This window comes from Schistocerca gregaria, chromosome 3 (assembly GCF_023897955.1).
Source record: "Schistocerca gregaria isolate iqSchGreg1 chromosome 3, iqSchGreg1.2, whole genome shotgun sequence".
Lineage (NCBI taxonomy): Eukaryota > Metazoa > Arthropoda > Insecta > Orthoptera > Acrididae > Schistocerca > Schistocerca gregaria.
The window spans coordinates 135,230,955-135,245,788 of record NC_064922.1 but is presented as its reverse complement, the minus strand read 5'-3'; the positions used below and the strand labels follow the sequence as shown (position 1 = coordinate 135,245,788).

General features: G+C 40.7%; 1 protein-coding gene across 4 annotated transcripts in view; it reads left to right on the top strand.

The window, feature by feature from the left end:
• LOC126356069 (PRKCA-binding protein) overlaps nucleotides 1-14,834 on the top strand; it is a 127,882-nt gene that overhangs the window by 94,464 nt on the left and 18,584 nt on the right. The window lies entirely within an intron of this gene.

Sequence of the window (14,834 nt, the reverse complement as noted above, 5' to 3'; positions counted from 1 at the left end):
ATTTCTGTAGTTGTGTATATAAGTTTGGATGTAGCTGTATTGCATTGATGTACTGGTGGATATTGTGTGGTATGAGTCCTGCAGTTGATAGTATAGTTGGTATAATGTCAACTTTTTCCTGATGCCACATATCCTTGACTTCCTCAGCCAGTTGGATGTATTTTTCAATTTTTTCTCTTGTTTTCTTTTGTATATTTGTTGTATTGGGTATGGATATTTCGATTAGTTGTGTTAATTTCTTCTTTTTATTGGTGATTATGATGTCAGGTTTGTTATGTGGTGTTATTTTACACTCCTGGAAATGGAAAAAAGAACAAATTGACACCGGTGTGTCAGACCCACCATACTTGCTCCAGACACTGCGAGAGGGCTGTACAAGCAATGATCACACGCATGGCACAGCAGACACACCAGGATCCGTGGTGTTGGCCGTCGAATGGCGCTAGCTGCGCAGCATTTGTGCACCGCCGCCGTCAGTGTCAGCCAGTTTGCCGTGGCATACGGAGCTCCATCGCAGTCTTTAACACTGGTAGCATGCCACGACAGCGTGGATGTGAACCGTATGTGCAGTTGACGGACTTTGAGCGAGGGTGTATAGTGGGCATGCGGGAGACCGGGTGGACGTACCGCCGAATTGCTCAACACGTGGGGCGTGAGGTCTCCACAGTACATCGATGTTGTTGCCAGTGGTCGGCGGAAGGTGCACGTGCCCGTCGACCTCGGACCGGACCGCAGCGACGCACGGATGCACGCCAAGACCGTAGGATCCTACGCAGTGCCGTAGGGGACCGCACCGCCACTTCCCAGCAAATTAGGGACACTGTTGCTCCTGGGGTATCGGCGAGGACCATTCGCAACCGTCTCCATGAAGCTGGGCTACGGTCCCGCACACCGTTAGGCGGTCTTCTGCTCACGCCCCAACATCATGCAGCCCGCCTCCAGTGGTGTCGCGACAGGCGTGAATGGAGGGACGAATGGAGACGTGTCGTCTTCAGCGATGAGAGTCGCTTCTGCCTTGGTGCCAATGATGGTCGTATGCGTGTTTGGCGCCGTGCAGGTGAGCGCCACAATCAGGACTGCATACGTCCGAGGCACACAGGGCCAACACCCGGCATCATGGTGTGGGGAGCGATCTCCTACACTGGCCGTACACCTCTGGTGATCGTCGAGAGGACACTGAATAGCGCACGGTACATCCAAACCGTCATCGAACCCATCGTTCTACCATTCCTAGACCAGCAAGGGAACTTGCTGTTCCAACAGGACAATGCACGTCCGCATGTATCCCGTGCCACCCAACGTGCTCTAGAAGGTGTAAGTCAACTACCCTGGCCAGCAAGATCTCCAGATCTGTCCCCCATTGAGCATGTTTGGGACTGGATGAAGCGTCGTCTCACGCGGTCTGCACGTCCAGCACGAACGCTGGTCCAACTGAGGCGCCAGGTGGGAATGGCATTTCAAGCCGTTCCACAGGACTACATCCAGCATCTCTACGATCGTCTCCATGGGAGAACAGCAGCCTGCATTGCTGCAAAAGGTGGATATACACTGTACTAGTGCCGACATTGTGCATGCTCTGTTGCTTGTGTCTATGTGCCTGTGGTTCTGTCAGTGTGATCATGTGATGTATCTGACCCCAGGAATGTGTCAATAAAGTTTCCCCTCTCTGGGACAATGAATTCACGGTGTTCTTATTTCAATTTCCAGGAGTGTATCTGTTATAATGGTTCTGTTCCAATATAATTTGTATTCATCATTCTCCATTTTGTGATGCATACTTGTATGTGGGAATGTGTTGTTTTATAAGTTTATGTTGTAAGGCAAGCTGTTGATGTATTATTTTTGCTACATTGTCATGTCTTCTGGGGTATTCTGTATTTGCTAGTATTGTACATCTGCTTGTGATGTGATCTACTGTTTCTATTTGTTGTTTGCAAAGTCTGCATTTATCTGTTGTGGTATTGGGATATTTAATAATATGCTTGCTGTAATATCTGGTGTTTATTGTTTGATCCTGTATTGCAATCATGAATCCTTCCGGCTCACTGTATATATTGCCTTTTCTTAGCCATGTGTTGGATGCGTCTTGATCGATGTGTGGCTGTGTTAGATGCTACGAGTGCTTGCCATGTAGTGTTTTCTTTTTCCAATTTACTTTCTTCGTATCAGTTGATGTTATGTGATCTAAAGGGTTGTAGAAGTGGTTATGTAATTGCAGTGGTGTAGCCAATGTATTTATATGAGTGATTGGTTTGTGTATTTTGCTAGTTTCTGCTCGTTATAGAAAGAATTTTCTTAAATTGGCTACCTGTCCATAATGTAGGTTTTTTATGTGGATAAATCCCCTCCCTCCTTCCTTTCTGCTTAATGTGAATCTTTCTGTTGCTGAATGTATGTGATGTATTCTATATTTGTGGCATTGTGATTGTGTAAGTGTATTGAGTGCTTCTAAGTCTGTGTTACTCCATTGCACTACTCCAAATGAGTAGGTCAATATTGGTATAGCATAGGTATTTATAGCTTTTGTTTTGTTTCTTGCTGTCAATTCTGTTTTCAGTATTTTTGTTAGTCTTTGTCTATATTTTTCTTTTAGTTCTTCTTTAATATTTGTATTATCTATTCCTATTTTTTGTCCGTATCAGAGATATTTATAGGCATCTGTTTTTTCCATCGCTTCTATGCAGTCGCTGTGGTTATCCAATATGTAATCTTCTTGTTTAGTGTGTTTTCCCTTGACTATGCTATTTTTCTTACATTTGTCTGTTCCAAAAGCCATATTTATATCATTGCTGAATACTTCTGTTTTCTTTAGTAATTGGTTGAGTTGTTGATTTGTTGCTGCCAGTAGTTTTAGATCATCCATGTATAGCAAATGTGTGATTTTGTGTGGGTATGTTCCAGTAATATTGTATCCATAATTTGTATTATTTAGCATGTTGGATAGTGGGTTCAGAGCAAGGCAGAACCAGAAAGGACTTAATGAGACTCCTTGGTATATTCCACGCTTAATCTGTATTGGCTGTGATGTGATATTATTTGAATTTGTTTGGATATTAAGTGTGGTTTTCCAATTTTTCATTACTATGTTTAGGAACTGTATCAATTTAGGATCTACTTTGTATATTTCCAATATTTGTAGTAACCATAAGTGGGGTACACTATCAAAAGCTTTTCGGTAATCAATGTATGCGTAGTGTAGTGACCTTTGTTTAGTTTTAGCTTGATATGTCACCTCTGCATCTATTATAAGTTGCTCTTTACATCCTCGTACTCCTTTGCAACAGCCTTTTTGTTCTTCATTCATAATTTTGTTCTGTGTTGTATGTGTCATTAATTTCTGTGTAATGACTGAAGTTAATATTTTGTATATTATTGGTAGGCATGTTATGGGGCGGTATTTAGCTGGGTTTGCTGTGTCTGCTTGATCTTTAGGTTTCATATAAGTTATTCCATGTGTAAGTGTATCAGGGAATGTGTATGGGTCTGCAATGTAACTGTTAAATAATGTAGTTAGATGTGAATGTGTTGAGGTGAACTTCTTTAGCCAGAAATTTGCTATTTTATCTTTTCCAGGGGCTTTCCAATTGTGAGTAGAATTAATTGCTTTGGTGACTTCATGTTGCAAAATTATCACTTCAGGCATTTGTGGAGTCATCTTGTATGTGTCTGTTTCTCCTTCTATCCACCGTGCATGCCTGTTATGTTGTACTGGGTTTGACCATATGTTGCTCGAGAAGTGTTCCATGTCTGTTATGTTTGGTGGATTGTCTATTTTAATGTGTGTGTTATCTATTGTCTGGTAAAATTTCTTTTGGTTTGTGTTGAATGTTTGGTTTTGTTTCCTTCTATTTTCACTTTTTTTGTATCTTCTAAGTCGTTTGGCCAATGCTTGTAATTTCTGCTTCTTTTCATCTAATTGCTCTATCGCTTCTTGTTGTGAGATTTTACCTAACCTTTTTCGTTTTTTTTCTGACATTTGATGTCTTATAAATTGTGTTAGCTGTCCAATGTCTTTTCTCAGTTTTTCTATTCTGATCTGTAGCCTGTGTTGCCATGCTGGTTTTGTGGGTTTCTTCTGTGTGTTGGTTGGTTCTGATCTCTGCCTAGTGTGCATATTTAGTGTAGTGAGTGCTCCTATATAAACCAGTAGTTGTAACTCTTCCTTAGTTGTGTTTTCATTTATTTTGTTGTGAATGATTGTGTTGATAGTTTTTATTGTTGTTTCGACTTGTGGGTTATTTGGCTGTCTATGCAAGAATGGTCTAATGTCTGTATTTGTGTCTTTGTATTCTATATATGTCAGCTGAAATTTTTCTTCTATATCTAACATGTGTGTCACTTCGTGTTCTATTTGTACTTGTTCTGGTGGCAGTCTTAAGATTTAGTTTTCCTCTGATTGTTTAATTGAGGTGTGTTGTTCTTTGTTTGTTTGAGTCCATTACAGTATTTTCTTCTTCTTCTGATTGCACATTATTTTGTTCCAGTATTTGTTGTACTTGTTGTTTGATGTTTTCTAATTCTGACTGGGGTATCCTGTTATTTTTGATTATTACACGGATCTGATCAGCTAGTCGTTGTTCTGTTAAAAATTTTAATTCTGGGTATCTGGTAATAAATGTTGTGTATACTTGTGATCTGTATCCAGTTGTGTTGGTTCCTAGGTTTGTTGCTTGGTAATAACAGAACATGAGGTGTCGATTAACTTCATCTGACCATTTCATCCTCTGTCTTTGTTTTCCTTCTAGGGTGGTTGCAGGAAGCATATCCTGCAAAACACCTCTATTTGGATTTAAATCATTTTCCAGTTGGATAGCAGTGTCGTTACCATTGTGGGTGGGCATAGGGTTCAAGCGTCGTCCCCGACCATGATGGCGCTTGTCCGAGGCTTCTTTAGTTGTGTCCTGAACCAACTAATCACACTAAAAGGGGGGTTAGCCCTATTAGTGGTTTGTTCTTTTCGTCGCCTTTTACGACTGGCAGAACATACTCGAGGCCTATTCTTTTCCCGGGCCTCCACGGGGATTATTATTATTATTATTATTATTATTATTATTATTATTATTATTATTATTATTTCTTTCTTATCTCAGACGTTATGTCTGGTCAAAAGTAAAAAGTGACGCGGACCTTGATCAAGGGAGACTTCCTTTTAACTGTACGGTATATGTTATATTGCATTTAGGAACTTTCGGGTAATTGAACATGTATCAATAATTACGGATTTCTGTAGTTGTATATATAAGTTTGGATGTAGCTGTATTGCATTGATGTACTGGTGGATATTGTGTGGTATGACTCCTGTAGTTGATAGTATAATTGGTATAATGTCAACTTTATCCTGATGCCACATATCCTTGACTTCCTCAGCCAGTTGGATGTATTTTTCAATTTTTTCTCCTGTTTTCTTTTGTATATTTGTTGTATTGGGTATGTATATTTCGATTAGTTGTGTTAATTTCTTATTTTTATTGGTGAGTATGATGTCAGGTTTGTTATGTGGTGTTGTTTTATCTGTTATAATGGTTCTGTTCCAGTATAATTTGTATTGTTATTATTATTATTATTATTATTATTACTACTACTACTATTACTATTACTATAAATGAGAGAAATTGCTGTTGAAAGTTCAAGTCTTACTAAAAGTGAGTTCATTTCATTAGACTTTGCAAGTTTCTTTTATATTAAATTGGCAATAAAAATTCAGGATTCCGTAGGCTCATAGAGAGTCCACTTGCACAGACAAGAACTGAATGTGGCAATATGAACATCCTGGATAGAAATATTGCACTTCCTGATCCTTTTGACTGATATATTATGACATATTTTCTTCTGTTTTGCTCTTGTACTATAAGTGCCCTCGAGATGTTATGAGGTACCTGTGTGACCATTGTAGTATTGTGTTGGCATGAAATCTTGGATGTTAAAGACTTTCAACAACAAGACACTGCTCATGTCCATTTAGTTATTTCATCTTTGGCAGGAGTCATAAATGTGCTGCTAGGTAACACACACAAATTGGAAGTGCTTTGCTTGTGTGATCAATGAATATTTTGATATTATAAACAAATCAGTAGGTAAGATGTAAGACGTATAGAGAACATCAGAGGGAAATGCACAGTTAATAGTGTTTTTTTTTTTTTTTTTTTTTTTTTTTTTTTCAAGAGGGAAACATAATATAGGTTACTATAACAATGAAAACAGTAAATTATTGACAAAATTATTTAATTGGATAGATAAAAAACCTACTCACCAAGCGCTACAGAACGTGCACATAAAAGGGTGTTGTAATTTGCAAGCTTTTGGAGCCAGTGGCACCTTCTTCAGGCAGAAGGGCTGAAGAGGAAGGAAGAAGGGCAAAGGAAAAGGACTGGGGAGAGATCCAGAAAAAGGTGTAGATTTCAGGGAAAATCACCCAGAACCATGGGTCAGGGGAAAATTACCATACGGAATGAAAACGAAAGATTAATTGTTGGGAATTGCATTGGATGACATTTGAGAACCTGAGAGCTTAAAGGTGGGAGACAGGATAATATGCAAGACAGAGATTACTACTAAAGCACCGTGCACAAGTTAATAAGAGTGGGAAGCTAAGTGCATAGAGTGTAACAGAGATGGGAGGGGCATGGTGAAAAATAGATGGGGAAGACAATGAAAGATGTAGAAAACTAAAACGGAGTTAAGCAAAAAGTAGTAACAGTGAAGAAATGCTGAGACAGAAGAAATTAACATAAATTAAGGCCAGGTGGATTGTGAGAACCAAGGACATGTTGTAGTGCTAGTTCTCACCTGTGGAGTTCCGAGAAACTGGTATCTGGGGGAAGAATCCGGATGACGTATATGGTGAAACAGCTGCTGAGGTCACAAGTGTCATGTTATAGAGCATGCTGTGCAATAGGATATTGCTGGTTACCATTATACACCCTCTGCATATGCCCATTCATCCTAATTGATAATTTGCTGGTAGTCTTGCTGATGTAGAAGGCCGAACAGTCTTTACCTAATAGCTGATATATGATGTGTCATTTCCCTTTGATAGTATATGCTTTGCCAGTTACAGGGCTATTATAGGATGTGGTAGGAGGGTGCATGGGGCAATCTCGCAGTGGGGATGCTCACAAGGATAGGAGCCACAGGGCAGGGAGATGGGTGCAGAAGGAGCATAGGGTCTGTGGAGGTTGAGAGGGTGACGGAAAGCTGTTCTAGAAGTGATGGGCAAAATTTCAGACAGAATAGATCTCATTTCAGGGTATGATTTTAAGAAGTCATGGCCCTGTCAAAGTAGCTGATTAACACATTGCAGACCAGGATAATACTGAGTCACCAGTAGTGTGCTCCAAAGCTGTTTTTTTTTTTTGGAGGAATCAGCAGTATCAGGATTGGATGTGATGGCACAGGAAATCTGCTTTTTAACTAGGCTAGTGTGGTAATTTGTACAGTGAAGCTTGAGGTGAGGATGGTGGTGTATTGCTGTAAAAAGTCTGCATCAGAACAAATATGTTTTCCTTGGTTGCCAAGGCTGTGTGGGAGGGAATGTTTGACATGGAAAGGATGGAAAATGTCAAAATGTAAGTAATGTTGTTTGTTGGTAGGTTTAATGTGGACATAAGTGTGTAGCTCACCTTCGGTGAGGACGAGATCAACATGAAGGAAAGTGGCATGAGATTCAGAATAGGACCAGTGAAATTTAATTGGGAGAAGGTATTGAGAGATTCCAGGAATTTTAGCAGATCAGTCTCACTATGAGTCCATATGGTAAAGATGTCATCAATGTATCTAAACCAAACCAAACCAGGGAAGCCCCCTCCAAGTGACCCATGAAAAAGGTGGCATAGGAAGAGGCCATCCTGGTTCCCATTGCCATACCTCTGATCTGCTTGTATGTCTGCTCCTCAAAGCCGAAGTAGTTGTTGGTAAGTATAAAGATATAAGGTAAGATATAAGGTAAGTAGGAAGGATTTCATACTGTTGGAATCAGGTGGGTGCTGACTGAGGAAATGTTCAGCAGCAGACAGACCATGTACATGGGGGATGTTGGTATAGATGGGGGTAGCATTGATGGTGACAAGCAAGGTGTGTGGTGGGAGTGGGACGGGCATGGATTTCAGATGATCTAGGAAATGGTTGGTATCTTTAATGTAGGTGGGGAGTCTTTTTACCATGATTTGCAAGTGCTGACTAACTAAGGCAGATATATGTTCAGTGGGTGCTTTGAAGCCAGCAACTATAAGATGGACAGGATGATTAGGTTTGTGGATCTTAGGAAGAAGGTAAAAGGTGGTAGTGTGTGGTTTGGGTGGGATGAGAAGTTCTATGGATTGAGGTATTAGTCCTTGTGAGGGGCCTGAGGTTTTAAGGAGGGACTGCAGGTCAGTTTGAATTACAGGCCTGGGATCTTTATGGCAGACACTGTATGTAGAGGTGTCAGACAGCTGGTGTAGACCTTCACTAACATAATCCTTTCTGTCAATTACTACAGTGCTAGATCCTTTGTCTGCTGGAAGGATAATGATGGAGTCATCAGCTTTTAGGGAACATAGAGCCCGGAGTTCTGCAGACGACAGGTTAGTATCTTGTTTTAGGGACCTAAGGAAGGGTTGTGAAGCAATGCTGGGTGTGAGGAAGTCTTGGAAGGCTTTGAAGGGATGATTTTGAGGTATTGGTGGTGTATCAAGTTGGGATTGGGGTCTGAACTGTTCAAGGCAGGGGTCAGTGTCAGGTTTTCTGTTGGATAGGTTTTGGGGTTGAGTTGCAAAGTTATATGTCCAATGGATATTACTTATGAACGAAAGTAGGTCCTTCACCAATTCAGCATGATGAAATGCAGGGTAAAGCTGAAAGGGAGGCTGTTAGTTAATTCAGGAGGGGAGAGTGCTTTAGATGAGAGGTTAAGGACACTGTACTGTTGTGGCTGGTTCTTGGGATTGTGGATTATTCTTAGTCTGGGAGGCAGTGGTGAAGGCCATGGGATGTTTAGGAGGTTGGCCAAGCCCGGTATGTAGGAGAGGTGTTGTGATTCATGGTGTGGCTGTATAGGGAGTTACAGAAGGACAGGAAGGAAAACAGATAGTTTAGAAGAAGGTGGGATGGCTTTTGGAGGTGAAGTTACGCATGTTGTTGGAGTTTGAAGATGGATTGGGAGATGATACTATTTAAGGAAACATGAGGGACAGATAACTGCAGAATTTTATAGAAGGAGACAAGTCTGGTAGAGGGAAATTTGCTTATGAGGCATATAGATCACAGGTTAGCTGGGTAAGAGCAACAGTTTGCTGTATATGAAACTGTAAAAAGAGCCTGCTGTAGGGTAGGATTGCATACAGAAACATGGACTTCCAGTGGTAGGCCTTTTGGAGTAACTCCAAGGGACAAGCAGGTTTCAAGAAACAGAATGTGGGACCTTAGTTTTGATAGTGCAAAGGCATGTTTTCGAAAATAACAGATGTAATATGAGATGGTATTCATCATGGCAACATAGGGCTAGTTGGAGAGTTAGAAATCAAGGCAGAGGGTGGAAAAGATAGACAAATGGAAGAAAAGCAAGGAAAAAAAGTCAGAAAAATCCATACAGAAATCGTTAATAAGAAGTAATGAAGAAGAATATGATTTTAAAAAAAGGATAAAAGAAAAATGTCAATTGGGAAAGATGTGAAAGCAGACAAAATTTTAGAAACTAGGTAAGCCGTAGGAGAAAATGTAAACTACTTATCTTGTCAATTAAAGTGATGTAAGAGACAGCAATAAAAGTCAATCTGAGCAGTTTGCCAATAAACAAATCCACAAAATTGTGAAAGAAGCGGATGGTGGAAAAGGAAATAGCTTTAAAATTTGTGAATAAATTGGCGAAAGCCATGCAGCATAATGAACCATAAATTGTTGTATACAAATTTGTAAATAACAATGGAATTGTTGTATGCAAATAAAAATGGACCTGTCTATAAGCACAGAAATCAGTATTTGAAAAAAATTTAGGGACCAGTTAATGTTGGTGATACACATAAATGAACAAATGGATTAGCACATAAGGTAGAAATCAGATAACAGTTTGAAGAAGACAGATGACAACAAAGATTGACAAGAGGCTCTTTTACAATTACAGTACAGCAATCTCTTGCTCTTACCTAGCTATTCTCTGACCTATGTGCCTCATCAGCAAATTTCCACTTTACCACACTTGTCTCCTCCTGCAAAATCTTGCAGTTATCTAAATTCCCTAAAAGCTGATGACCCCAACATTATCCTCCTATCAGACAAAGGGTCTACCACTATGATACTTGACCAAAAGGCGTATGTTAGTAAAGGTCTGCATGAGCTGTCTGACACATCCACATACAGCGTCTGCCATCAGGACCCCATCACCGTAATTCAAACTGACCTGCAGTCTCTCCTTAAAATCGCAGGTCCCTCACAGGGAGTAACACCTCAATTCGTAGAACTTCTCACACCATCCAAACCATGCACCCCCACCTTTTACCTTCTTGCTAAGATCCACAAACCAAATCATCCTGGCTGTCCTATAGTTGCTGGCTTCAACGCACCCATTGAACATATCTCTGCCTTAGTCAGTCAACACCTGCAACTCATTGTCCAAAGACTCCCCTCCTATATCAAAGATACCAACCATTTCCTAGATTGTCTGAAATCTGTGCCCATTCCACTCCCACAGCAATAAAAGTCCTTGCTTGTCACCATTGATGCCACCTCTCTCTGAACCACCAACCCCTACATGCATGGTCTGTCTGCCGCTGAACATTTCCTCAGTCAGCACCCACCTGATTCCAAACCTATGACATCCTTCCTACTTAACTTAATCAACTTTACACTTATCAACAACTACTTCACCTTTGAGGGGCAGACAGACAAACAGATCAGGGGTACGGCCATAGGAACCACGATGGCTCCTTCCTGTGCCAACCTTTTCACAGGTCACTTGGGTACATTGATGACATCTTTACCATATGGACTCATGGTGAGGCTGACCTACTAAAATTCCTGAAATCTCTCAATACCTTCTCCCAATTAAATTTCACTGGTCTTACTCCAAATCCCAAGCCATTATCTCGTCCTTACTGAAGGCCAGCTGCACATTTCTGTCCATATTAAACCTACCAACAAACAACTGTACCTACATTTTGACATTTGCCATCCTTCCCATGACAAACGTTCCCTGCCATTCAGCCTTGGCAAATGAGGCAAACATATTTGTTCAGATGCAGACTCTTTACAGCAATACACCACCATTTTCACCTCAGCCTTCACTGCGTGTAATTACCCCACCAGCCTAGTTAAAAAGCAGATTTCCCATGCCAGCCCGCCATTGGTAACTCAGTATTATCCTGGTCTGGAATGTGTTAATCAGCTACTTTGACAGGGTCATGACTTCCTAAAATCCTGCCCTGAAATGAGAACCATTCTGTCTGAAATTTTGTCCATCATGCCTAGAATAGCTGTCCTTTGACCTCCCAACATCTGCAATATTCTTGTTAGTTTCTCTTCTCCTTCTGTGTCGATCTCTCTCCCCATGGCTGCTACCCCTGAGACCGTCCCTGCTACGAGACTTGTCTTGTCCCATGCACCCTCCTACCACCACCTATAATAGCCCTGTAACTGGCAAAACATATACTATTAAAGGAAGAGCCACCTGCGAAATGACACGTCATATACCAGCTATTATGTAAACACTGTTTGGCCTTCTATATTGGCATCACTACCAGCAAATTATCAATTAGGATGAATGGGCATAGGTAGAAGGTGTATGCTGGCAACCAGCAATATCCTGTTGCAGAGCATGCTCTACAACATGACATTTGTGACCTCAGCAGCTGTTTCACCACATGAATCATCTGGATTCTTCCACCAGGCACCATTTCCTCAGAACTCTGCAGGTGGGAACTAAAACTACAACATGTCCTTGGTTCTTGCCATCCACCTGGCCTTAATTTACATTAATTTCTTCTGTCTGAGCATTTCTTCACTATAACTACTCTGTGCTTCAGTCTGTTTTAGTTCTCTACATCTTTAATTGTCTTTTCCATCTATTTTTCATTGCTTCCCTCCCACCTCTGTCACATACAATGCATTTAGGTTTTCACTCTTATTAACTCGTGCACAATGTTTTAGTAGTATCTCTGTCTTGCATATCACCCTGTCCTCCACCTTTAAGCTCTCAGGTTTTCAAATCTCATCCAATGCAGACCCCAACAATCAGTCTTTCATTCTAAATCCTGACTGTAATTTTCTCCTGACCCGCAGTTCTGGGTGACTTTCTCAAAGTTTACCCCTTTTCCTAGATCTCTCTAGCCCTTTTCCTTCTCCCTTCTTCCTTTCTCTTCAACCCTTCTGCCTGACGAATGTGCCACTGATTCCAAAAGCTTGCAAATTACAACACTCTCCTATACGTGTGTTTTCAGCTGCTTGGTGATAATATAGGTTATATAATGATAGATGACAATTTGGACAATATGCATTGAATGAGGTGGGCAGTGTCCCTAGGAGGGATTTGTGCATTCCAAGGTTATATTGGTGAGCATGAGAATGAAATAACTTGGTTTTTGTAGGCACACGTATATGAATATTCTCTAGTGATTGTGGTGCTTATCTCTGTTCTTCAACATGTCAGTGAGGTTCTGAACAAGTCCATTTGTCCTGGGTATTGATAACTGCTTCAGTTGTATTTAGTCCGTTAATGTTCTACCAATACCAGTTTTTTGGTAGTAAAAGCCATATCTTCAGGTGAACATGTGGCTAAAATATAAAACTGGAAAAGCTCAGAACCTTTTTACCCAATATTTGTTGAAAATGTGGCTTTCAGTGCCATGAAACCAGTAGTGATGCAATAATAAAGGACTAAATACAGTTAAAGTGATTATTTATACCCAAGATGACTACTCATAGCAATGATTGCCATACCTACAAGACTGTCTGCAGACACACTCTCTCTCTCTCTCTCTCTCTCTCTCTCTCTCTCTCTCTCTCTCTCTCTCTCTCTCTGTGTGTGTGTGTGTGTGTGTGTGTGTGTGTGTGTGTGTGTGTGTGTGTGTGTGTGTGTTCAGATGATAATACTCCTTGGGTTTGTTCCTATCTTTGATTTTTCCTGTTTCTTTATTTTCATGCAGTTTTAGCAATCTCTATTAATAATTATAATTCCCCCCATGAACCATGAACCTTGCCATTGGTGGCAAGGCTTGCGTGCCTCAACGATACAGATAGCCGTACCGTAGGTGCAACCACAACAGAGGGGTATCTGTTGAGAGGCCAGACAAACATGTGGTTCCTGAAGAGGGGCAGCAGCCTTTTCAGTAGTTGCAGGGGCAAAGGTCTGGATAACTGACTGATCTGGCATTAACATTAACCAAAATGGCCTTGCTGTGCTGGTACTGCGAACGGCTGAAAGCAAGGGGAAACTACAGCTGTAATTTTTCCTGAGGGCATGCAACTTTACTGTATGGTTAAATGATGATGGCGTCCTCTTGGGTAAAATATTCTGGAGGTAAAATAGTCCCCCATTCGGATCTCCGAGTGTGGACTACTCAGGAGGACATCGTTATCAGGAGAAAAAAAACTGGCATTCTACGGATCGGAGCGTGGAATGTCAGATCCCTTAATCGGGGAGGTAGGTTAGAAAATTTAAAAAGAGAAATGAATATGTTAAAATTAGATATAGTGGGAATTAGTGAAGTTCAGTGGCAGGAGGAACAAGATCCCTGGTCAGGTGAATATAGGGTTATAAATACAAAATCAAATAGGGGTAATGCAGGAGTAAGTTTAATAATGAATAAAAAAATAGGAGTGCGGGTAAGCTACTACAAACAGCATAGTGAACGTATTATAGTTGCCAAGATAGACATGAAGCCCATGCCTACTACAGTAGTACAAGTTTATATACAAACTAGCTGTGCAGATGACGAAGAAATTGAAGAAATGTATGATGAGATAAAAGAAATTATTCAGGTAGTGAAGGGAGATGAAAATTTAATAGCCGTGGATAAATCATTCAGGTAGTGAAGGGAGATGAAAATTTAATAGTCGTGGATGATGGAATTCGGCAGTAGGAAAAGGGAGAGAAGGAAATATAATAGGTGAATATGGACTGGGGCTAAGAAATGAAAGAGGAAGCCGTCTGTTAGAATTTTGCACAGAGCATAACTTAATCATAGCTAACACTTGGTTCAAGAATCATAAAAGAAGTTTGTATACATGGAAGAATCCTGCAGATACTAAAAGGTTTTAAATTGTAGGACATTTCCAGGGGCAGATGTGGATCTTTAGATTAAAACTGAAGAAACTGCAAGAAGGTGGGAATTTAAGCACATGGGATCTGGATAATCTGAAAGAACCAGAGGTTGTACAGAGTTTCAGGGAAAGCATAAGGGAACAATTGACAGGAATGGGGGAAAGAAATATAGTAGAAGAAGAATGGGTAGCTCTGAGGGATGAAGTAGTGAAGGCAGCAGAGGATCAAGTAGGTAAAATGACGAGGGCTAGTAGAAATCCTTGAGTAACAGAAGAAATATTGAACTTAATTGATGACGGGAGAAAATATAAAAATGCAGTAAATGAAGCAGGCAAAAAGGAATACAAATGTCTCAAAAATGAGATCGACAGGAAGTGCGAAATGGCTAAGCAGGCATGGTTAGAGGACAAATGTAAGGATGTAGGGGCTTATCTCACTAGGGGTAAGATAGATGCAGCCTACAGGAAAATTAAAGAGACCTTTGGAGGAGAGAGAGCCACTTGTATGAATATCAAGAGCTCAAATGGAAACCCAGTTCTAAGCAAAGAGGGGAAAGCAGAAAGGTAGAAGGAGTATATCAAGGGTCTATACAAGGGTGATGTAC